The sequence below is a fragment of the Schistocerca gregaria genome, chromosome 4, assembly GCF_023897955.1.
Source record: "Schistocerca gregaria isolate iqSchGreg1 chromosome 4, iqSchGreg1.2, whole genome shotgun sequence".
In the NCBI taxonomy this organism is placed as follows: domain Eukaryota; kingdom Metazoa; phylum Arthropoda; class Insecta; order Orthoptera; family Acrididae; genus Schistocerca; species Schistocerca gregaria.
The window spans coordinates 94,957,009-94,981,345 of record NC_064923.1 but is presented as its reverse complement, the minus strand read 5'-3'; positions in this window follow the sequence as shown (position 1 = coordinate 94,981,345).

Sequence of the window (24,337 nt, the reverse complement as noted above, 5' to 3'; positions counted from 1 at the left end):
TTCTAGTGGGAATATTTGGGTAAAAAACTGATAAGGAGTATCTAAATTCATTATGTCAGCTGGTAACTCTGTGGTTCCGTGAAATTTTGACTGGCTTTCAGAAACAACTAAATGTCCCTCTTTCCAAACAACATTTCTGCATTTATTTGGCGCACTCGTACATATGAAATCGGATTCATTATTAGTAATTGCAGATTCCTGATTATTTCTTTCGCTATATCGTGATATTATCGATACACTATTTCCGGAAGAAGTAGGTAGCACTGCCCCTGGAGTAGATTGTAAGCTTTATGAAGGCTGCATTGTTCCTATACTTCATCTTTCATTATTACTGAAGTTGCCAGAATCTTCATATTCTTGCATAATGTAAGTTGGGTCTAGTGAAGGGTCATCAAATGATGAGTCAAGACTATCTTCACTGCATAAAGGGATCTGTAGCCACTCCAATATATCATTCTTCTGATCTCTTCTTCTCATGGTTGGGTTGCGTGCTGAAATGCGATAAATGCACATTGTAACTGAAGAGCTACAAACAGTATTTCACGATTTTCTACGCTTTCTACATTAGAATATAAACATATTGTGATTTAAATAGTTTCCACATACCTTACTAACGTCTCAAAAAAAATTTTAACGCAGTAATCGGTGTACAAAAACACTTTCTGGACTTCCGTTTTCGCAAACAAAACGCGCGGTTCAACACCGACGTAACTGTACGAAATATCGATTGTAGCAGCCTTGTCTACCCCTATGAACCATGGACCTTGCAGTTGGTGGGGAGGCTTGTGTGCCTCAGCGATACAGATGGTCGTACCGTAGGTGCAACCGCAACGGAGGGGTATCCGTTGAGAGGCCAGACAAACGTGTGGTTTCTGAAGAGGGGCAGCAGCCTTTTCAGTATTTGCAGGGGCAACAGCCTGTATGATTGACTGATCTGGCCTTGTAACACTAACCAAAACGTCCTTGCTCTGCTGGTCTGCGAACGGCTGAAAGCAAGGGGAAACTACAGCCGTAATTTTTCCCGAGGGTATGCAGCTTTACTGTATGGTTAAATGATAATGGCGTCCTCTTGGGTAAAATATTCCTGAGGTAAAATAGTCCCCCATTTGGATCTCCGGGTTGGGACTACTCAAGAGGACGTCATTATCAGGAGAAAGAAAACTGGCGTTCTATGGATCGGAGCATAGAATGTCAGATCCCTTAATCGGGCAGGTAGGTTAGAAAACTTAAAAAGGAAATGGATGGGTTAAAGTTGGATATAGTGGGAATTAGTGAAGTTTGGTGGCAGGAGCAACAAGACTTTTGGACAGGTGAATACAGGGTTATAAATACAAAATAAAATAGGGGTAATGCAAGAGTAGGTTTAATAATGAACAAAAAAAATAGGAGTGTGGGTAAGCTACTACAAACAACACAGTGAACGCATTATTGTGGCCAAGATAGATACAAAGGTCATTCCTACTACGGTAGTTCAATTTTATATGCCAACTGGCTCGGCAGATGATGAAGAAAGTGATGAAATGTATGATGAGATAAGAGAAATTATTCAGGTAGTGAAGGGAGACGAAAATTTAATGGTCATGGGTGACTGGAATTCGAGAGTAGGAAAATGGAGAGAAGGAAACATAGTAGGTGAATCGTGGAGAGAAATGAAAGAGGAAACCGTCTCGTAGAATTTTGCCCAGAACATAACTTAATCACAGCTAACAGTTGGTTCAAGAATCATAAAAAAGGTTACATACATGGAAGAATCCTGGAGATACTAGAAGGTATCAGAGAGATTATACACTCCTGGAAATGGAAAAAAGAACACATTGACACCGGTGTGTCAGACCCACCATACTAGCTCCGGACACTGCGAGAGGGCTGTACAAGCAATGATCACACGCACGGCACAGCGGACACACCAGGAACCGCGGTGTTGGCCGTCGAATGGCGCTAGCTGCGCAGCATTTGTGCACCGCCGCCGTCAGTTCTGCACACGGCGCACACTCTGAAATGAGGAACTGCATAGCTGTGTGCCAGAATGGTGGAGAGGGGATGCTGTTCGTCGTACCTGAGCGACTTATATACTGTACTCCGTTCGTCTTGCAGCCGTGAAGAAGGTCCTATTTATGTATTAGATATAGCACTCCGTCTTCAGGCCACGAGTGGCCTACCGGGACCATCCGACCGCCTTGTCATCCCCCAAGGAGGATGCGGATAGGAGGGGCGTGGGGTCAGCGCAGCACTCTCCCGGTCGTTATGATGACATTCTTAACCTAAGCGGCTACTATTCGGTCGAGTAGCTCCTCATTCGGATTCACGAAGCTCAGTGCAACCCGAAAAGTGGCAGCAGCGAATGGCGGCTGGATGGTCACCCATCCAAGTGCCGGCCACGCCCAACAGCGCTTAATTTCGGTGATCTCACGGGAACCGGTGTATCCACTTCGAACCGGTGTATCCACTTCGGCAAGGCCGTTGCCATGTATTAGATATATTATTACTAGATTACGTTAAACGAAACTTTAAGATATTCAAATGTATTAGCAACCGTGAATATCGACACGGTAGCTCAGCATGTTCGGTCAGAGGGCAGCTTGCTCTCTGTAATAAAAATAAAAAATGAGTAAAGGAATCAACGATCATCTTGAACGCATGTCAAGTAACGTCTGCACACATCCAAACGTAACGAACAAAGCAAAATGAGCCGAGCAAAAACGGTTTAGCGAAATATGCAGCTTGATAACTTATTCAGTAAATGGTTCGGTGGTTCAAGTCTCCCCCTGAGTCGGTTTTTTTTTTCTCGTTCAATTTGAGTTACCTACATCCCGTAATTGTAAAATTTATCATCATTTTTTTATGAATAATGCACGTCTTTGTGTTTCTAATTACATATTGCTCGTGAAATTTCTGTTTTCATTTCAAATATAAATTCTGAATTATCGATATTTTATGAAAGGCTGTTAATAAAGCTTGCTTAAATTAAAAAACACAAAAATTTAATTTTTAAGGCAAAAATGAAAAACTAAATAGTCTTTATTTGGACTATGTTCATTGTTTTATACCACAGATGTAGGTATGTGTCGAAGAAACACGAAAAACAATCATTTTCACAGCATCGAGCACACTGTATAAATGCTGAATTTTTACATTTGCCACTGTACCATTACAATATGAACCAAATGGAAGTGATCTGGAGTCAATTTAAGGGATTTTGGCCCGAGAAATAAAAAGACTGTTAACCTGCCAGACGTATTGGAACGAACGCACACAGGTTTCTCACATGTCACTGCTGAACGTTGGCGGGATGTAGAACGGTACGTCATAAAAGAAGAAGAGAAAATGCAGCGCCTGGGTGGGGCTTTCTGGATTCTGTTGTTGATCGACTCGTTATCGACGTAGCAGACTGTACTGAAATGTATTTCACGGATTCGAATAAGGAAGGAGCTAAGATATTACCAGACGGCTGACTGTAAATTATCAATGCCCGAGCACAATCAATTCAGAACTGAGTTTAACTGCAAATGAAAGTTACTTATAGTTTCTGTACCATGCACACAAGTTTCATGCAATCAAATAATCTTGAACTGGAGTTCGGTAACTTCCGTAAAGTAATTAGTTTGTTCTTCCGTTAACTTGTGATGACTTGTCTTTGTGATGCATTGCATCGTTTCTGTCTTACAGAAATTATCTCTAAATGAACAAGTTTGAAAATTATAGGAAATACCCATTGTCACTTCTTTTTATTATCCTTATTCGGATTCCACTTTAGTTGTGACACCAGCCCCATAAACCAGACACTTTGTTACCTGTCTGAATCATCCTTCTTCATTCTTTCAATATAAGCTTGTTCACACTACGATAACCACATGCTAGTTCTCGCTTATAACTTCCTTATAATTTCCTCTCATTGTCAAATAATCCCCTTTGTTCAAATCAGTATACGGTGAAATCCCTGCAGTATGCTTTTGCGTCACACATAGCTCGCTCAGAAAAATTACCCTGCTAGTGGTCATGGAAGGCGCCGTAACGGCTGTACAATACAGACAAAACAAGCCGTATACCTCCTTCCTGGTGGAATGATTGGAACTGATCGGCTATCGGACCACCTCCGTCTTATAGGCGCTGCTCATACTTGGTTGTTTACATCTTTGGGCAGGGTTAGTGATATCACTGAATAGTCAAAGGAAATGTCTCTCTCATGTCATGCAATATTCAGTCAACGACTCAACGGCTATCTTCAGGAGTTTGGGAACTGGGGTGATGCAAAACTTTTTTTGATGTGTGCATACATATAATTAAGAATGTGTATTTGGAATGAAAACCAGAATTCTGCGTGTGACATGTAATCAGAAACCAGAAGACATGCACTTTTCTTGAAAAAATGGTGGTTCAGTATGTGAGTTAATTATCACATATTGATAAATTTCATATTTAAATGACTTAGGTTTCTAACGAAACAAAAAAAATTGTCAGTCACAACGGATTTCGACCCATCGTCAATTAATCTGCCCGATTATATACTACAGACGTTACCGATTACGCCACGATCATAATTACATCCGTATTTCATACATTTAATACATGGTGTGTCTCAATAAACGTCAAAGCTCATTTTTCTCTGCAGTGTTGTGAAAAACATTAAGAACAATTTGTTGCTAGCTATTAAAAGTGTCCCGAGTGTTTCACAACAAAGCAGGAAGCAGCGTCATCCGTTTTCGCGGTAAATTTGCACAGTGAGACAATCAGTGCACAATTAGCGCTGAGACTGTGAGTGTACACAATTTTTTAAATAAAAATTACGTAGTTAAAGTATGATTAAGAAAAACTTTGCTGGCTGTAATACATAAGAATGTCTTAAAGTTTCATTACAGTGACATAGTAATAAAGTATCTCATACGTAAGTTGGACCTACGTCCAAGAGCGGAACCACATCAGTGTTCCGGAGCTAAGGCTGCTAACCAGTCATTACGTTTGTGTTTGTTTACATCAGGTTTATTCTTATGATGAACGCGTTATAAAGGACGAAGCTTTATGACACTTCATGGCCGAACGATGGCGAAATGCAGAGCAGCACGTCAAAAGGTGGTGGAGGAAACGTGGACTTTTTGGTGACTTGGGATTCTGTTGTCGATCTCAGTACTCAAATGTACCTCTTTCCTTGGAGTCCAATGTGGAAGAAGTTCAGAGATTACCAGACGACTGGCTTTAATACCTTCACTGACTTCAATATTTAACTACATGGTGAAATCCCAGCAGTGAACTTTTACGCCGCACATAGCTCCTGCAGAAAAACTTCCCTTGTTAAAGTCAGAAATGTCATACTTAACTGTACTCGGGACAAATTGGCTTCTGCTCCGCGTGGAACGAAATCCAATGAGATTCCAGCAAATGCGGAAGAATACATAGTGTAATGTTTACGTGAGTTTGATTCTTATGATGACCGGAATGGAGTATAGTGTCAGTGGTGTCGTGGAACAACTGAAACCGTTAAAATTAAACAAAGTTCCAGGCCCCGATGGAATCTCTAACAGATTCTATACTGAACTTCAGGCTGAGTCAGCCCCTCTCATAACTACACTACTGCCCATTAAAGTTGCTACACCATGAAGATGACGAGTTACAGACATGAAATTTAACCGACAGGAAGAACATGCTGTGATATGCAAATGATTAGCTTTTCAGAGCATTCACACAAGTTTGGCGCCGGTGGCGACACCTATGGCATGCTGACACGAGGAAAGTTTCCAACCGATTTCTCACACACAAACAGCAGTTGACCGGCGTTGCCTGGTGAAATGTTGTGATGCCTCATGTAAGGAGGAGAAATGCATACCATCACATTTCCGACTTTGATAAAGGTCGGATTGTAGCCTATCGCAATTGCGGTTTATCGTATCGTGACATTGCTGCTTGCGTTGGTCGAGATCCAATGACTGTTAGCAGAATATGGAATCGGTGGGTTCAGGAAGGTAATGCGGAATGCCATGCTGGATCCCAACGGCCTTGCATCACTAGCAGTCGAGACGACAGGCATCATATCTGCATGGCTGTAACGGATCGTGCAGCCCCGTCTCGAACCCTGAGTCAACAGATGGGGACATTTGCAAGACAACAACCATCTGCACGAACAGTTCGACGACATTTGCAGCAGCATGGTCTATCCGCTCGGAGCCCGTGGCTGCGGTTACCCTTGACACTGCATCATGGACACGATCGCCTGTGATGGTGTACTCAATGAGCAACCTGGGTGCACGAATGGCAAAATGTCATTTTTTCGGATGAGTCCAGGCTCTGTTTACAGCATCCGTGTTTGGCGACATAGCGGTGAACGCACATTGGAAGCGTGTATTCGTCATCACCATACTTGCATATCACCCGGCGTGATACTACAGGGTGCCATTGGTTACATGTCTCAGTCACCTCTTGTTTGCATTGATGGCACTTTGAACAGTGGATGTTACATTTTAGATGTGTTACGACCTGTGGGTCTACCCTTCATTCGATCCCTGCGAAACCCTACATTTCAGCAGGATAATGCACGGCCGCATGTTGCAGGTCCTGTACGGGCCTTTCTGGATACAGAAAATGTTCGACTGCTGCTCTGGTCAGCACATTCTCCAGATCTCTCATCAGTTGAAAATGTCTGGTCAGTGGTGGCCAAGCAACTGGCTCGTCACAATATGCCAGTCACTACTTTTGATGAACTGTGGTATCATGTTGAAGCTGCATGGGCAGCTGTACCTGTACATGCCATCCAAGCTCTGTTTGACTCAATGCCCAGGCGTATCAAGGTGGTTATTACGGTCAGAGGTGGTTGTTCTGTGTACTGATTTCTCAGGATCTATGCACCCAAACTGTGTGAAAATGTAATCACATGTCAGTTCTAGTATAATATATTTGCCCAATGAATACCCGTTTATCATCTGCATTTCTTCTTGGTGTAGCAATTTTAATAGCCAGTAGTGTATAATCTGTCATAGATCTCTCGAACAAAAAATCGTGCCTTGTTGTTTGAAGATGACATAGGTCACACCAGTTTAGAAGCAGTGCACTAGAAGAAATTTCTGTAACATCCTTGATAACGATTTCTATTAGAATCTTAAAACATTTTCTGAGCTGAAACATGCAGAGGTACCTGTACACAGAATGACTTCCTCCATGCCAACCAGCATAAATTCTGAAAGCATTGATTATGTGAAACCCAACTCACACTTTTCTCTCAGGACATACTGAAAGCTTTTGATCAAGGATTGTCAAGCCTAGATGCAGCATTTCTTCATTTCCGGAAAGATTTGACTCAGTGCCAAATCTATGTTTCTTATCGAAAGCACGATCATATGGGGTATCAAGCGAAATTTGTGAAAGCAATGAGGATTTTTTGGTAGTGAGGATGCACCATGCTATCTTAAATGAAGGCAGAAGTAACTTCGGGTTTGTCCCCTGGAAGTGTGCAGAGATCTTTGCTGTTCATGTTGTCTGTTAATGACCTCGCAGACAATATTAATAGTAACCTCAGACTTTTTGCAGATGATGTAATTATCTACAGTGAAGTACTATAAAAAAATTGCAAGCCACATCTGACTATGAAAGCAATAAGAGCATATATACACTTGTACATTCACGTATGGAAAATATTGAAAAATGTGGAACATTTTTAAAAAATTCAGTAAAATCTGGGTACAACATGGTCGTACTGGTTGTCAGTACTGATAATTAGAAAGAAGCTGAAATTTTCTGTGACATTATCAGTAGATTAAAGTGCCTGAGGATCTCTTGAATATTTTTCTACAAGAAAGAAAGACATACTAGAATCACAGTATCATCTGCCTCCAGATCGACAGAGTTCTGCACTACAGGTTAAGTGCGAGATATATAGATAAACAAAGAGAGAGAGAGAGAAAGAGAGAGAGAGAGAGAGAGAGAGAGAGAGAGAGAGAGAGAGAGAGCTCTTCATAGGTGAATTTTGTTATTTATACAGAGGGAGGAAGATATGTTGTGTCACATGTATACTTTAAATAAGAAAAAAAAGTTATTATACAGATGCAGTACTCAGTAGAGAGAGGCCGCAATGAGAGAAGGTATAACACCACGTATGATTGAACAGTGGAAAGAGGCCGGAACATGTCATATGTATTTGAAATCATAAAAAGCATTTGGATACAGTGTAGAGCTATACATATGGGTCACATATTGACATTAGTATAGACGAAATCATGACAAGTTTGCTGTGCATGACATAGATAGCATTATTTTTATGTACATGACTTAGGTTAACATCTGATACTATGGCTCCTACTTCTTTCAACATAATTACAATTGAGTAGTTTGGAGGAGAGCAAATGTACTTGGTGATGGATGGTTAAATTACAGTCACCACAGATACTGCTTCGTATCACATCGTCAGAAGATATGACCCTGGATTTCTTTTTCAATGCAAACTGAGCTGAAGGTCAAGGTCATATGAAACTGATACTGGTATACTTTTGTCTGCATCTATTGAGATATGGGAATGTTTCCATGTTGCTGAAACTGATTTCGGTGTTTGGATATACTTGTAAGTAAAGTGCCGAAGATGGTCATCATTGACTGAATTTAATAACATGTTTTCTAAACTTTCTGGTCCATGACTGTAATAAATAGCATCTATCTTGCTGTGGCCATCTTCACCTCCCATGGATTTCTATAGACCTTGCCAACCCACTGAGCCCGGAATGCCCAAGTGGGAGAGCATAATGCCAACATGACAACTGGAAGTATGGCTCCCAACCCCAGCATAGCAGTCATATCATGGCGCAGAGTCCAGTGTATCTCCAGACACCTCTTCAGCCTGGAATCTCATTGACTGGAGTAGAACTGTCATAAGTGATGGGTCCTGCTTCAAACTGTGCCCTGATGACCAGTAACGATGTGTCTGTAGATGCCCCAGACAGCTGTGGGATGCCAACTTGATGGTCACCCATTGTACCGTCCAGTAACCAGGTGTGATGGTCTGGTGTTCACTTCATAGCAGGACTTCTTGGTTTGTCATCTGTGGCACCCATACTGCACAGTGGTATGTTGACAATATTTTGCACCCCGTTTTGTTGAACTTCATGGCAAGACATCATGGGCTTACATTTCAGCAAGTTAATGCCTACCTGCACATGGCAAGAGTTTCTACTGCTTATCTTTGTGCTTTCCAAATCCTACCTTGGCCAGCAAGGTTGCTGAATCTCTCTCCAACTGAGAATATTTGTAGCATTATGGGTAGGGTCCACCAACCAGTTACGAAATTTTGATGATCAAAAGTGGCAATTGGATAATCTTTGGCATGATATCCCTCAAGAGGACATCGAACAAATCTGTCACCCATTGCTAAGCAAAATAACTGCTTCATAAGGGCTAGATATGGCCCAATGCATTATTGACTTGCTCAGTTTGTGACACTCTTTCTCTTGAATTTTCTAAAATTGTAATCACTTGTTTCACTGTACACATACACCACATCTCTGATTTCTATCCCATTCAGATAATTCTTTCATGGTGAACTGCTCTTTGTTTTAGAGTGTATGTGTGAAATATTTGATATGTGTGTGTGGGTGAAGTCACAGGTAAAAAGCTATTTGTAAACCCATAGACTAATTTTAAACAAATTTGATACACACACAATTTACCATATGGAAACAAATATTGTGGGGTAAGAATCGCTAACCTCCTATTGGGGTAGGAGTGACAGGTTGAAGACAGAAGGGAGAGGGGAGGGGGAAATAGACAGATAGAGGGAAGAGGAGGAAATGGACAGAAAAAGGAGGAAATGATCAGGTAAAAGAAAGAACTGGAGATGGACAGTGAAAGGAAAGAGAGAGAGATGGACAGAAGGAGGGTGAAGAAAGAGATGAACAGAGAGGGGGCGGAGGAAGAGATAGACAAAGAGGAGGGAGGAGGAGATGGAAATGGCAAAGAAGGAAGAGGAGATAAATCTGAAATCGACTGCCATTCACAGCTTGAATTTTTTGTCATTTGTTGAATGAATGTATTTTTTGTTTCTTTTGAATTAGTTTTCAGAGTTATTTTTTTCAAACATTTCTTCAGGAACTTATTTGATTTTCGAAGATTTGCCACTGTGACACTAAAGAAAATACATTTTACACTTGCAAAGAGGATATCAGTGAATTACATTTTACACTTGCAAAGAGGATATCAGTGAATTATAACTACTGGATTCATCTTTATTTCATGATAATGGGATATAAATTTCTAATCACAATGTTCTTCAGCAAAACTGGGAAACCATCGATTCCACTGTAGCTGTGCCAAATAATTCGCTGTGATTCAACATGAGCTTCACTTCTCAAATCACATTCCACATAAAATCTTTTTACGTCATAATGTCATTCGAAACTCTTGGGTTGTTCTATGTCTGTAGTTTGTTCTAAGCGTCCCTTGGTCACAGGCAGTAATAAAGGTGAACTATTTTTAAGTCATAAGTAAGAAATTGCTACAACAATTGCAGCTGGTGTAGAAAGATGGAAAATTTCCTCCAATCATATCTTCACACTTTCACATAGACCTATAAATATGCCTCAATATTATGAATTCTTATCTACTCAGATTTTTGTATCCCAAAACTCTGTGTAACTGCATAGACGCATGTCGTATCAAAAAACTATTCCATATTCTAACTGCAGGCTTCCTCAGAGTGAAAGAGAGTGGAAATAAACTTCGCGAACATTGTCAGAATTTGCCAAATATGCTGTTGTGGACCAGCAGCATGGCTCATTGGAGTGACAATAAAGTGGTCAACTTTATTTATATTTATGTAAGACAGAAGTGTTTGTGGATCATGAAATGTCCACCCTCCAGAAATAAAGCAACCGAGGCAACCACAATCACAGAGCTGGAAAGACAGTGGAAATACCAAGGTTTTAGGAGAAGAGGTTTAAATATAAAATTAAAAGTATCATACTTGTATTTAGTGTTTATTCTTAGATTTTGAACATTTTAATGCAACAAGCAGATCTGATCTCTTCTTTGAGAAGTATTAGTACACTGGATTTTACTACACACTCTGTGACGTTCTCATACTAGAAAGTTATCTTTTGTGCCTTCAGGTGTGAGTCCTTCCAGAAACACACTGCATGCTCCATGCAAATCTCTTTGGCCAGTCATCATGGTCTACAGTGCTCAGAGGTTTGATACACACTCCATTGTCACAGATATTATTTTTCATTCTGCTGCACAGGGCAGCTATGTTTATTTTTTCAGTCACATGCGACTTACAGTTGCTAAGTCACCACAGATTCATCAACCCATGCTCACCAAATCATGGTGCAGTGCAACTGACTCATCTGTACGCTTACTTGCCATTTAGCTGCCATGTAGAGCTAAAAATCACTTACTACTTGACTAAGTTACTCGTGATTTGTAGTGTGTGCATGTGTGATGCACCTTGCTTCCCATCAGAGTTGGGCAATATTTATTTAAATGATGAATACAGATCAAAAATTATTATTCACTATTCGTGAATAACAAATAAAAATATTTATTCGAATTATTTATTCGAAATATTTACAAGATAAAAAATATTTAATTTCCATCTATGAATAAAAAACATTATGATTAACAGTTAAATTTGAAATCTAATTTCGTAAGTTGATCTAAACCTTGCTGTGCTGGTACTACGAATGGCTGAAAGCCAGGGGAAACAACAGCCGTAATTTTTCCCAAGGACAAGCAACTTTACTGTATGGTTAAATGATGACGACGTCCCCTTGGGTAAAATATTCTGTAGGTAAAATAGCTCCCCATTTGCTTATCCAGATGGGGACTACTCTGAAGGACATCATTATCAGGAGAAACAAAACTGGAATTCTATGGATCAGAGTGTGGAATGTCAGAGCACTTAATCAGGTAGGTAGGTTAGAAAATTTAAAAAGGGGACATGGATAGGTTAAAGGTAGATATAGTGGGAAATAGTTAAGATCAGTGGCAGGAGGAACAAGACTTCTGGTCAGGTGATTACAGGGTTATAAATACAAAATCAAATAGGGGTAATGCAGGCATAGGTTTAATAATAGATAAAAAATAAGAGCATGGGTAAGCTACTATGAACAGCATAGTGAACGCATTATTGTAGCAAAGATAGTCATGAAGCCCACGTCCACCACAGCAGTATAACTTTACATGCCAGCTAGCTCAGCAGATGATGAAGAGATTGAAGAAATGCATGATGAAATAAAAGAAATTATTCAGATAGTAAAGGGAGTCATGGGGAACTGAAATTCGATAGTAAAAAAAGGAAGAGAAGGAAAAGCAGTAGATGAATATGGAATGGCGATAAAGGGTGAAAGATGAAGCCCCCTGGTAGAATTATGCACAGAGCATAACTTAATCACAGCTAACACCTGGTTTAAAAATGATGAAAGAAGGTAGTATACATGGAAGAGGCCTGGACACAGCTGGATGGTTTCTGAGTCATGGTGAGCCTTTTCTGGCACATCAACTCTTTGGCAGTACTATCGATTACCCAGCTTTACTATGATCTTTGCCCCTGTTGTGATCTGGCAGCAGGTATTTACAATAGGGGGTTGGTCGTCAGACTTGCTACGAGGTGCTAGGACGTGCTTCAGGGGACAAAAGAGCAAAACACTCAGGCTTGGCCAGCAGTGGCATGGCCAGTCCACCTTGCAAGACGGTTGCGAGTTTGTGGTGGACCTGTCTGATGTCAACTTCAGGCGCTGCTCATCATATTGCTTTGGGGCCTGTTTTCTCGGAGAGACCCTTCCCCGGAGACCATATCAAACAACGCTGTCCATCATATGGGTAAGTGGTTTTGGTGCCTTCATTTCGTCAAACAATTTGGGTTCTAATGTACATGTTGTCGAAGAAAGAGCAGCTGGCAGAGTCTGAGTGACTGTATGCAGACCAGCAGTTACTATTTGCTTCAAAATCTGCTGGTTGGATGACTATTAAAAACAGATTAGCACCAAGGGATGCGTGTGGTTTTGGGTTATTTCCATCAAGCGATGTCCTTGTATATTGCTGTAAAAGAAAAAAAAATTGCAATGAGTTATTCTGTTATTAGTAAAACTTGTATTTTGTAAAGCTAGTCATTTATATGTACTTCCTTATACACGTGCCCTTATTGAATACACTCACTCAACAGTAATTGATTTGTGTATTTTATTGTTTATCAAATTCTTAATGTTGATTGATGTTTGCTGTGTCTTCTGCGGTCTGTTTGTGTTCCAGTTTCTGCGAGTTGCGGTGTGTGGGTGCAGCGCCATGTCCTGCTTCGGTGCACAGAAGCTGTGACGTACCGTCTAATGGGAAGTGACTTCCGGTTGGGCCCGGGTGTTTAGGTGCTGTTTGGGCAGCTGGTCTGCTGCCTGCATTTTAAGTTAAGTCGTGTTTAGCCCAGGTCAGCCTGGGCATCTCTGCCTGTTTGATAAACTCGCATGTAAAAATGTATTTAAAAAAAATTATCACAATCTACTGATTTTGAACTGCAGATTAAAACTGAAGAAACTGGAAAAAGGTGGGAATTTAAGGAGATGGGACCTGGATAAACTGAAAGAACCAGAGCTTGGAGCTTGTAGAGAGTCTCAGAGAGAGAATTAGGGAACAATTGACAAGAATGGGGGAAAGAAATACAGTAGAAGAAGAATGTGAAGCTTTGAGAGATCAAATAGTGAAGGCAGCAGAGGATCAACTAGGTAAAAAGACAAGGGGTAGTAGAAATCCTTCGGCAACAGAAGAGATATTGAATTTAGTTGATGAAAGGAGAAAATATAAAAATGCAGTAAATGAAGCAGGCAAAAAAGAATACAAACGTCTCAAAAATGAGATCGACAGAAGTGCAAAATGGCTAAGCAGGGATGGCTAGACAACAAATGTAAGGATGTAGAGGCATATATAACTAGGGGTAACTTGTATGAATATCGAGAGCTCGGATGGAAAACCAGTTCTAAGCAAAGAAGGGAAAGTAGAAAGGTGGAAGGAGTATATGCTTTACTTGAGGGCAGTATTACGGAAATAGAAGAGGACGTAGATGAAGATGAAATGGGAGGTATGATACTGCATAATGAATTTGACAGAGCACTGAAAGATCTAAGTCAAAACAAGGCCCTGGCAGTAGACAATATTCAATTATAACTACTGATAGCCTTGGCAGAGCCAGCCCTGACAAAACTCTATCATCTGGTGAGCACCTGACAACACTCTACCATCTGGTGAGCAAAATGTACGAGACAGGTGAATTAACCTCAGACTTCAAGACGAATATAATTATTCCTATTCCAAAGAAAGCGGGTGTCGGCAGGAGTGAATTTAATATGTCATGGCTGCAAAATAATAGCATGAATTCTTTACAGACAAATGGCAAAACTGGTAGAACCAAACTCGGGGGAAATCAGTTTGGATTCCATAGAAATTTTGGAACATGTGGGTCAATACTGACACTACGACTTAGATTAGAAGATAGATTAAGGAAAGGCAAACCTATGTTTCTAGCATTTGTAGACGTAGAGAAAGCTTTTGACAGTGTTGACTAAAACACACACTATCAAGTTCTGAAGGTGGCAGGGGTAAAATACAGGGAGTGAAAGGCTATTTACAATTTGTACAGAAACCAGATGGCAGTTATAGGGTCGAGGGGCATGAAAGGGAAGCAGTGGTTGGGGAGGGAGTGAGACAGTGTAGTAGCCTATCCCTGATGTTATTCAGTGTGCATACTGAGCAAGCAGTAAAGGAAACAAAAGAAAAATTGGGAGTAGAATTAAAATTCATGGAGAAGAAATAAAGACTTTGAGGTTTGCCGATGACATTGTAATTCTGTCAGAGATGGCAAAGGACCTGAAAAAGCAGTTGGATGGAATGGACATTGTCTTGAAAGGGGGATATAAGATGAACATCAATAAAAGCAAAACAAGGATAATGGAATGTAGTAGAATTAAATCAGGTGATGCTAAGGGCATTAGATTAGGAAATGAGGCACTTAAAGTAGTAGATGAGGTTTGCTATTTGAGGAGCAAAATAACTGATGATGGTAGAAGTAGAGAGGATATAAAATGTAGACTGGCAATGGCAAGGAAAGCGTTTCTGAAGAAGAGAAATTTGTTAACATCGAGTATAGATTTAAGTGTCAGGAAGCCATTTCTCAAAGTATTTGTATGGAGTGTAGACATGTATGGAACTGAAGCATGGACAATAAATAGTTTGGACAAGAAGAGAATAGAAGCTTTCGAAATGTGGTGCTACAGAAGAATGCTGAAGATTAGATGGGTAGATCCCATAACTAATGACGAGATATTGAATAGAATTGGGGAGAAGAGAAGTTTGTGGCACAACTTGTCTAGAAGAAGGGATCGGTTGGTAGGACAAGGGAGACCAAGGGATGAATACACTGAGCAGATTCAGAAGGGTATATGTTGCAGAAGTTACTTGGAGATAAAGAAGCTTGCACAGGATTTAATAGCTTGGAGAACTGCACCAAACCAGTCTCTGGGCCACTACAACAAATAAAGTAGAGAATTATAATCAGTTGTCATGCTCGTCAATATAAATCTGTTTCATTTGTTCTGTCCAAAATGTGTGTCACTGTCAGTGTAATTTTAGCTGGAAACTGAATGTGAGCGTTACTAGTATTTCATGTAGTTTCATTCACAAAAATTTATAGTTGCACAGCTAAATAAGTGACTTTCAATAACATTCAATATTCAGTTATCTCTGTGTGTTTTGTTTATTCAGACACTGTTGTAATAATTGACAAATCTCAGGCATACAGCACTCAATGTCTTCATGGAAAAGATCAAAGAGATAAACAGATAAAAAGAAATTCTAATACTAAATACATTCCAATGCCTGCAGGTCCCATTAGAGCCACTCTGTTGTGATGAACCTGTACAGAGTCCATATTTTCAAGCCGCGTAGCTGGGCTACTCTCCTGTTGCCTTGCATTCAGTGAGTGAGTGACGCATGATGGCGTGTGGAAGCACTTACTGGGGAAACTCCCCCTCCCACCCTCTCAGATTCAGTGGTATGGTGGCCCGGTGGATAGCGCGTCAACAACTGAATACAGATCAAGCACAAAAACAGGAAGAGGTGTTGGACTGCAAAGGCGGAGGTATGTGTTCAGATGTTCCTTGTGCCCACCTTTTCTTCACAACAGTATGAACTGTGCATCCAGTTAGTGACATGTCTGTTCGCTGTGCTCAAATCAGTGTCTGTGTTGTGGCGTAATGTCTGTTTGTAACAGCAGGGTATAAGGAACGGATGTCCAATCATATGCATCTTCTATTTGTTCTACACAAGTACCATATGTTATGACTCTTGTGTTCTGTTCTGGAAATTTTGACTTTTGAATTCCTCTGTTGTAGCATAGTTCATACTATTCACCACATTTACTTGTGACAGTAATACATTCTTACCACATGACTCATATTCTAAAACCAGTGTACAGTATGACAATTGCCCAGACTATAGAAGGAGAATAGACACATCAGTGGTCGGACAGAAAGTTCATAATTATGTGATAAAAAAATGGGGCATGTGGGGGAACTGAACATGGATCTTTTGCTTTTCAGTCCAACACCGTGACAACACAATCACGATGCTGTGGTTCTTGCAGTTCGCTCAATATTGTACATCTTGAGCTTGGACCATGCACTGTTTCTATTTTGTGTCCTTTTTCACAGTTCAGTATACCTTATTCCTGTTTTTTATGCTTGATCTGTGTTCAGTTTCTGATGAACTATCCACTGGGTTTCTTACCAGTAAATATGAAGAGGATCCAATGAGGAGTTTCCCTTGTCAGTAATTTAGTGATGAAACAACGAGCTATGTGCTTCTGTGTTCACATGCAAAGCGAGCGATATGCATTGAGCACTACTCAGTCCGTTTCGCCATGCAGATACTGTACTCTATTCATGACTATTTTTCTTACAGACAGCTTATGGGTGTGTCCTTCTGGTCAAATTTTTGTCCTTTTAATTTATTTATCAGATTTTATGATTTAATGATAAGACATAATCAGTTAATAGGATGATGTATAATGTGGGAAATATGATGAATATTTTGACAGTAAGTGACATGTTGATGAATATCAGTACAGATTTATTGTGAATGCAAATGGGTTCTGTAATTTTAAATGGGTAAAATAGGTATGGTGAGGAGATTACATAATTCTACAATCCACCTGGCATTCCAAAACTATGCAGGAAGCAATGAAAATTAACAGCTCGTAATGATACATGGCGTGGTTACTGTAATACACTTTATTTGGAAGAGTAACTATACAAGAGGTCTACAGTAAACCCTAACCAACAATGCACCTCTCTCCAAGGTCTTTCAAGCTCAACAATCAGTGATGTTCAGGTGTCACATAGAAGTTGATATCCCCATAGAGTCCCCCATCTGGGGTATGGAGTACTGTGGGACATGGTGGTCAGTGGAAGTCAGCATGTGCAGATGCACGCAGCCATTCAAGGCAGTCGGTTGTGCCTTGACTGCATTACGTGGGGCATGACCAGACTGCTTCTCATGGTGCTGTGTGAAGTGCTGATACTGTCCCAGATGTTGTAGAAGGTGCCTGACATGATCACATCATGACTCAGGTGGTGTGAGGGGTGGAGTGATTGGTGGGGAAAATCTCATCAAAGTCCTACCTACCTTGTTCTGAATCAGAGTGTGGGTGTGACGTAGGCATTCTGTGCTGGTCACTATCCTTGGTGTCTGGCATGTAAACATCTGGGTGTGTTGGAGTCATCCTGGAATACCCAAGCAGGTTTAAGTCAAGAGAGTGAGACTGTTATAGGTTTGACACGGATTAGAATGTCAGATGTCTGTCGTCTGTGTTTGAGCACCCTGTACAGGCCTGCATAAGGGATCTGCAGAGCTGGTTATATAACATCTTCTCATAACATGAAAAAGTTCCAAGAGCCACGGCTCTTGTGTGGAAACACTTTTGGGGTCAAATGAATTGAGGGGAGTTGGACTGAATATTTTCCTGAACACATTGCAGTAGTGTAAGTAAATTCACCTGTTTTGTTTTGACCACAGGCTGAGCGAAGTCCACATGCAGTACAAGTGGATCACCACACACCACTGATGCCAGAGAAGCCTATAGGTGGTCCTTGAACACTGACCAGATGCTACATAGGACCCACAGAAGGGCCTCAGTCCAGGAATGACTGTGGCATGGTCCTGTGCCTTCGCTCAATGAGGTTATTACACTGCAGGCAATACGTGGTACTCTACGTGTGGCTGAACCCACAGAGGTGACATAGGGAGTTGAAGAGAACCAATTCAAATTGACGACCATGACAGATGGTAACCAGTTTGGGAGTGTTGAAGTAAATAATCCGCATCCCAGCAAATGCATGTGCTGTTGCTTTGGCCATAGTGTCACACACAGGTAGGGAGTGTCGAAATCCGTTTGACTTTGACAGGGTTTCAGCAATGTCAAGGTGGACATGCTGTAACCGAGTCTTCGGGATGGGAAAATGTCTGAGTGAAGACTAGGCATGATGGCCTCTCTTACTAAGTTGACATGGGAGGCATCTTTGTGTTCAGCAGTGGCAGTTCATCTGATTTTCGCCCATAGCAATCTGTCCATCACTAGATGGACCAAAGCCTTGACACTGGGGTGACTTAGGTTGTGTAACCAGTTCATGGTGCATCATAAGAGGCACTAGAAGTTGTCTTATGTTCTGCGGAATATCACAGACCAGGGTTGCATGAGACGTGGGAAGAGACCAAACTTGGATGCGTATGTTTGATTTGTGGTCATTGAGGAGGTCACGTTGTCCATACAGGAGGCTGCCTGATAGTAAAATGATGTATGTCTGTACGATTCTCCTGTGTGAAAGATTTCTTGAATATAAAGTTTAAAACTTCAGCTTTTATTTTGCTGTCTTCAACTGCCACACTGCACTCGTGAACAAGGGACAGAATGGCGATGTTTTGTTTGTGGGGCGCTCAACTGATGGTCATCAGTACCCATACAAAGTCCTAGTTATTGCACAGTCCAATCTAGCCATGATGATGATGATGATGATGATGATGACAACACAAACACCCAGTCCCCGGGCAGGGAAAATCCCCAACCCAGCCGGGAATTGAACCCTGTGAGCCAGAGGCAGCAAAGGGATTGAATGGAAGCACCAGAACTGGTTGCAGATCAGACAGCTTGTACATTTGTCTTCAATGCAGTGAAGCGAGCTTACTGGCTACTGGGCTACTGTGTTGCTCCCTGGCTTCACTACACCTGGTGGTGTGGCAGCTACTTGAGGCACAGCTCTGCTCTGCTCTGTTGTGCCACTCCACTATAATCCAGGACTTGCAAATAATCTGGCTGAGAACCTGAGAAAATTCTGGTCATATGTAAAATTGCTAAACAGGTTAAAGGCTTCCATCCAGTCGTTCGCTAACCAGTCTGGTGTGGCAGTTGAAGACAGCAAAACTAAAGCCAAAGGTTTAAATTTCACTTTAAATGCAGGAGAAGTGTACAAAAATACTATCATTTGACCATCAAACAGATTCGCATCGAATACTAAGTAGTATCCAAGGCTTAGAGAAACAATTGAAAGAGTAGAAAGCAAATTAGTCACCAGGTCTGGATGGAATCCCAGTTTGGTTTTACAAAGAGTACTCCATGGCACTGGCCTCTTACTGAGCTTGTATTTTTTGTGAATCTCTTACTCAGTGCCAAGACCCAAGTGACTGAAAAAAAGCACAGGTGACTCCCAAATGTAAGAAGGGTAAAAGAATGGGCCCACATAATTACAGATCATTATCCTTAACATCAGTTTCTGGCAGCATTCTTGACTATATTCTGAGTTTGAATATAATAAGTTTCTTGGACAGAGAAGCTTATGTCCACAAATCAGCACAGTTTTAAAAAGCATCCCTTGTGTGGAACTCAGCTAGCCCTTTTTTTCAAGTGATATACTGTGAACTGTAGATGAAGTACAACAAACAGATTCCATATTTATAGATATAAGGGGAAAAAAAATCTGACATGGTCCCCACTGCAAACTGTTAACACAGGTATAAGCTATTGCCATATATGCGAGTGGCTCGAAGGCTTCTCAAATAATAGAATGCAGTATGTTAAGCTGTCCTTGACGGCGGGTGTTCATCAGAGACATACTGGGTAGTAGTGTCCTACTTGACACAGTCACATCATTTAAATATCTGGCCTAATGTTGCAAAGTGACATGAAATGGAAGAAGCATGTGAGGGTTGTTGTAGGAAAGGCGAATGGTCAACTTTGGTTTACTGGGAGAATTTTGGGAAAATATAGTTCTTTTGCAAAGGCGACTGTGTACAGGGCACCAGGGCAACCTATTATTGAGTATCACTTGAGTGCTTGGGATCTGCGCCATGAAAGATTAAAAGAAGACATCAAAGCAATTCAGAGGTGGGCTTCCAGATTTTTTACCAGTACATACGAATAATATGATAGTACATAAAACAGAAAGAAACTTCCACATGGGAAAAATATATTAAAAACAAAGATTCCAAGACTTACCAAGCGGGAAAGCGCCGGCAGACAGGCACATGAACAAAACACACAAACACACACACAGAATTACGAGCTTTCGCAACTGGCAGTTGCTTCGTCAGGAAGGAAGGAAGGAGAGGGAAAAATGAAAGGATGTGGGTTTTAAGGGAGAGGGTAAGGAGTCATTCCAATCCCGGGAGCGGAAAGACTTCCCTTAGGGGAAAAAAAGGACAGATGTACACTCGCACACACACACACATATCCATCCGCACATACACAGACACAAGCAGACATATTTAAAGGCAAAGAGTAGGGGCAGAGATGTCAGTCGAGGCGGAAGTACAGAGGCAAAGAAGTTGTTGAAAGACAGGTGAGGTATGAGTGGCGGCAACTTGAAATTAGCGGAGGTTGAGGCCTGGCGGATATCGAGAAGAGAGGATATACTGAAGGGCGAGTTCCCATCTCCGGAGTTCGGATAGGTTGGTGTTGGTGGGAAGTATCCAGATAACTCTGACGGTGTAACACTGTGCCAAGATGTGCTGGCCGTGCATCAAGGCATGTTTAGCCACAGGGTGATCCTCATTACCAACAAACACTGTCTGCCTGTGTCCATTCATGCGAATGGACAGTTTGTTGCTGGTCATTCCCACATAGAAAGCATCACAGTGCAGGCAGGTCAGTTGGTAAATCACGTGGGTGCTTTCACATGTGGCTCTCCCTTTGATCGTGTACACCTTCCGGGTTACAGGACTGGAGTAGGTGGTGGTGGGAGGGTGCATAGGACAGGTTTTACACCGGGGGCGGTTGCAAGGGTAGGAGCCAGAGGGTAGGGGAGGTGGTTTGGGGATTTCATAGGGATGAACCAAGAGGTTACGAAGGTTAGGTGGACGGCGGAAAGACACTCTTGGTGGAGTGGGGAGGATTTCATGAAGGATGGATCTCATTTCGGGGCAGGATTTTAGGAAGTCGTATCCCTGCTGGAGAGCCACATTCAAGGTCTGATCCAGTCCCGGGAAGTATTCTGTTACAAGTGGGGCACTTTTGGGGTTCTTCTGTGAGAGGTTCTGGGTTTGAGGGGATGAGGAAGTGGCTCTGGTTATCTGCTTCTGTACCAGTTTGGGAGGGTAGTTGCGGGATGCGAAAGCTGTTTTCAGGTTGTTGGTGTAATGGTCGAGGGATTCAGGACTGGAGCAGATTCGTTTGCCACGAAGGCCTAGGCTGTAGGGAAGGGACCGTTTGATATGGAATGGGTGGCAGCTGTCAAAATGGAGGTACTGTTGCTTGTTGGTGGGTTTGATGTGGACGGATGTGTGCAGCTGGCCATTGGACAGATGGAGGTCAACGTCTAGGAAAGTGGCATGGGATTTGGAGTAGGACCAGGTGAATCTGATGGAACCAAAGGAGTTGAGGTTGGAGAGGAAATTCTGGAGTTGTTCTTCACTGTGAGTCCAGATCATGAAGATGTCATCAATAAATCTGTACCAAACTTTGGGTTGGCAGGCTTGGGTAACCAAGAAGGCTTCCTCTAAGCGACCCATAAATAGGTTGGCATACGAGGGGGCCATCCTGGTACCCATGGCTGTTCCCTTTAATTGCTGGTATGTCTGGCCTTCAAAAGTGAAGAAGTTGTGGGTCAGGATGAAGCTGGCTGAAAAACCTTAATCCTACTCCCAACATCACCACAGCCGAATCCCAGGCTATCCGTGATCTGAAAGCTGACCGATCCATCATCATTCTTCCGGCTGACAAGGGTTCCACGACTGTGGTACTTGATCGTCGGGAGTATGTGGCTGAGGGACTGCGTCAGCTTTCAGACAACTCTACATACAAAATTTGCCGAGGTAATCCCATTCCTGATGTCCAGGCGGAGCTTCAAGGAATCCTCAGAACCTTAGGCCCCCTACAAAACCTTTCACCTGACTCCATCAAACTCCTCACCCCACCGACACCTCGCACTCCTACCTTCTACCTACTTCCTAAAATTCACAAATCCAAACATCCTGGCCGCCCCATTGTAGCTGGTTACCAAGCCCCCACAGAACGTATCTCTGCCTACGTAGATCAACACCTTCAACCCATTACATGCAGTCTCCCATCCTTCATCAAAGACACCGACCACTTTCTCGAACGCCTGGAATCCGTACCCAGTCTGTTACCCCCAGAAACCATCCTTGTAACCATTGATGCCACTTCCCTATACACAAATATCCCGCACGTCCAGGGCCTCGCTGCAATGGAGCACTTCCTTTCACGCCGATCACCTGCCACCCTACCTAAAACCTCTTTCCTCGTCACCTTAGCCAGCTTCATCCTGACCCACAACTTCTTCACTTTTGAAGGCCAGACATACCAGCAATTAAAGGGAACAGCCATGGGTACCAGGATGGCCCCCTCGTATGCCAACCTATTTATGGGTCGCTTAGAGGAAGCCTTCTTGGTTACCCAAGCCTGCCAACCCAAAGTTTGGTACAGATTTATTGATGACATCTTCATGATCTGGACTCACAGTGAAGAACAACTCCAGAATTTCCTCTCCAACCTCAACTCCTTTGGTTCCATCAGATTCACCTGGTCCTACTCCAAATCCCATGCCACTTTCCTAGACGTTGACCTCCATCTGTCCAATGGCCAGCTGCACACATCCGTCCACATCAAACCCACCAACAAGCAACAGTACCTCCATTTTGACAGCTGCCACCCATTCCATATCAAACGGTCCCTTCCCTACAGCCTAGGCCTTCGTGGCAAACGAATCTGCTCCAGTCCTGAATCCCTCGACCATTACACCAACAACCTGAAAACAGCTTTCGCATCCCGCAACTACCCTCCCAAACTGGTACAGAAGCAGATAACCAGAGCCACTTCCTCATCCCCTCAAACCCAGAACCTCTCACAGAAGAACCCCAAAAGTGCCCCACTTGTAACAGAATACTTCCCGGGACTGGATCAGACCTTGAATGTGGCTCTCCAGCAGGGATACGACTTCCTAAAATCCTGCCCCGAAATGAGATCCATCCTTCATGAAATCCTCCCCACTCCACCAAGAGTGTCTTTCCGCCGTCCACCTAACCTTCGTAACCTCTTGGTTCATCCCTATGAAATCCCCAAACCACCTCCCCTACCCTCTGGCTCCTACCCTTGCAACCGCCCCCGGTGTAAAACCTGTCCTATGCACCCTCCCACCACCACCTACTCCAGTCCTGTAACCCGGAAGGTGTACACGATCAAAGGGAGAGCCACATGTGAAAGCACCCACGTGATTTACCAACTGACCTGCCTGCACTGTGATGCTTTCTATGTGGGAATGACCAGCAACAAACTGTCCATTCGCATGAATGGACACAGGCAGACAGTGTTTGTTGGTAATGAGGATCACCCTGTGGCTAAACATGCCTTGATGCACGGCCAGCACATCTTGGCACAGTGTTACACCGTCAGAGTTATCTGGATACTTCCCACCAACACCAACCTATCCGAACTCCGGAGATGGGAACTCGCCCTTCAGTATATCCTCTCTTCTCGATATCCGCCAGGCCTCAACCTCCGCTAATTTCAAGTTGCCGCCACTCATACCTCACCTGTCTTTCAACAACTTCTTTGCCTCTGTACTTCCGCCTCGACTGACATCTCTGCCCCTACTCTTTGCCTTTAAATATGTCTGCTTGTGTCTGTGTATGTGCGGATGGATATGTGTGTGTGTGTGCGAGTGTACATCTGTCCTTTTTTTCCCCTAAGGGAAGTCTTTCCGCTCCCGGGATTGGAATGACTCCTTACCCTCTCCCTTAAAACCCACATCCTTTCATTTTTCCCTCTCCTTCCTTCCTTCCTGACGAAGCAACTGCCAGTTGCGAAAGCTCGTAATTCTGTGTG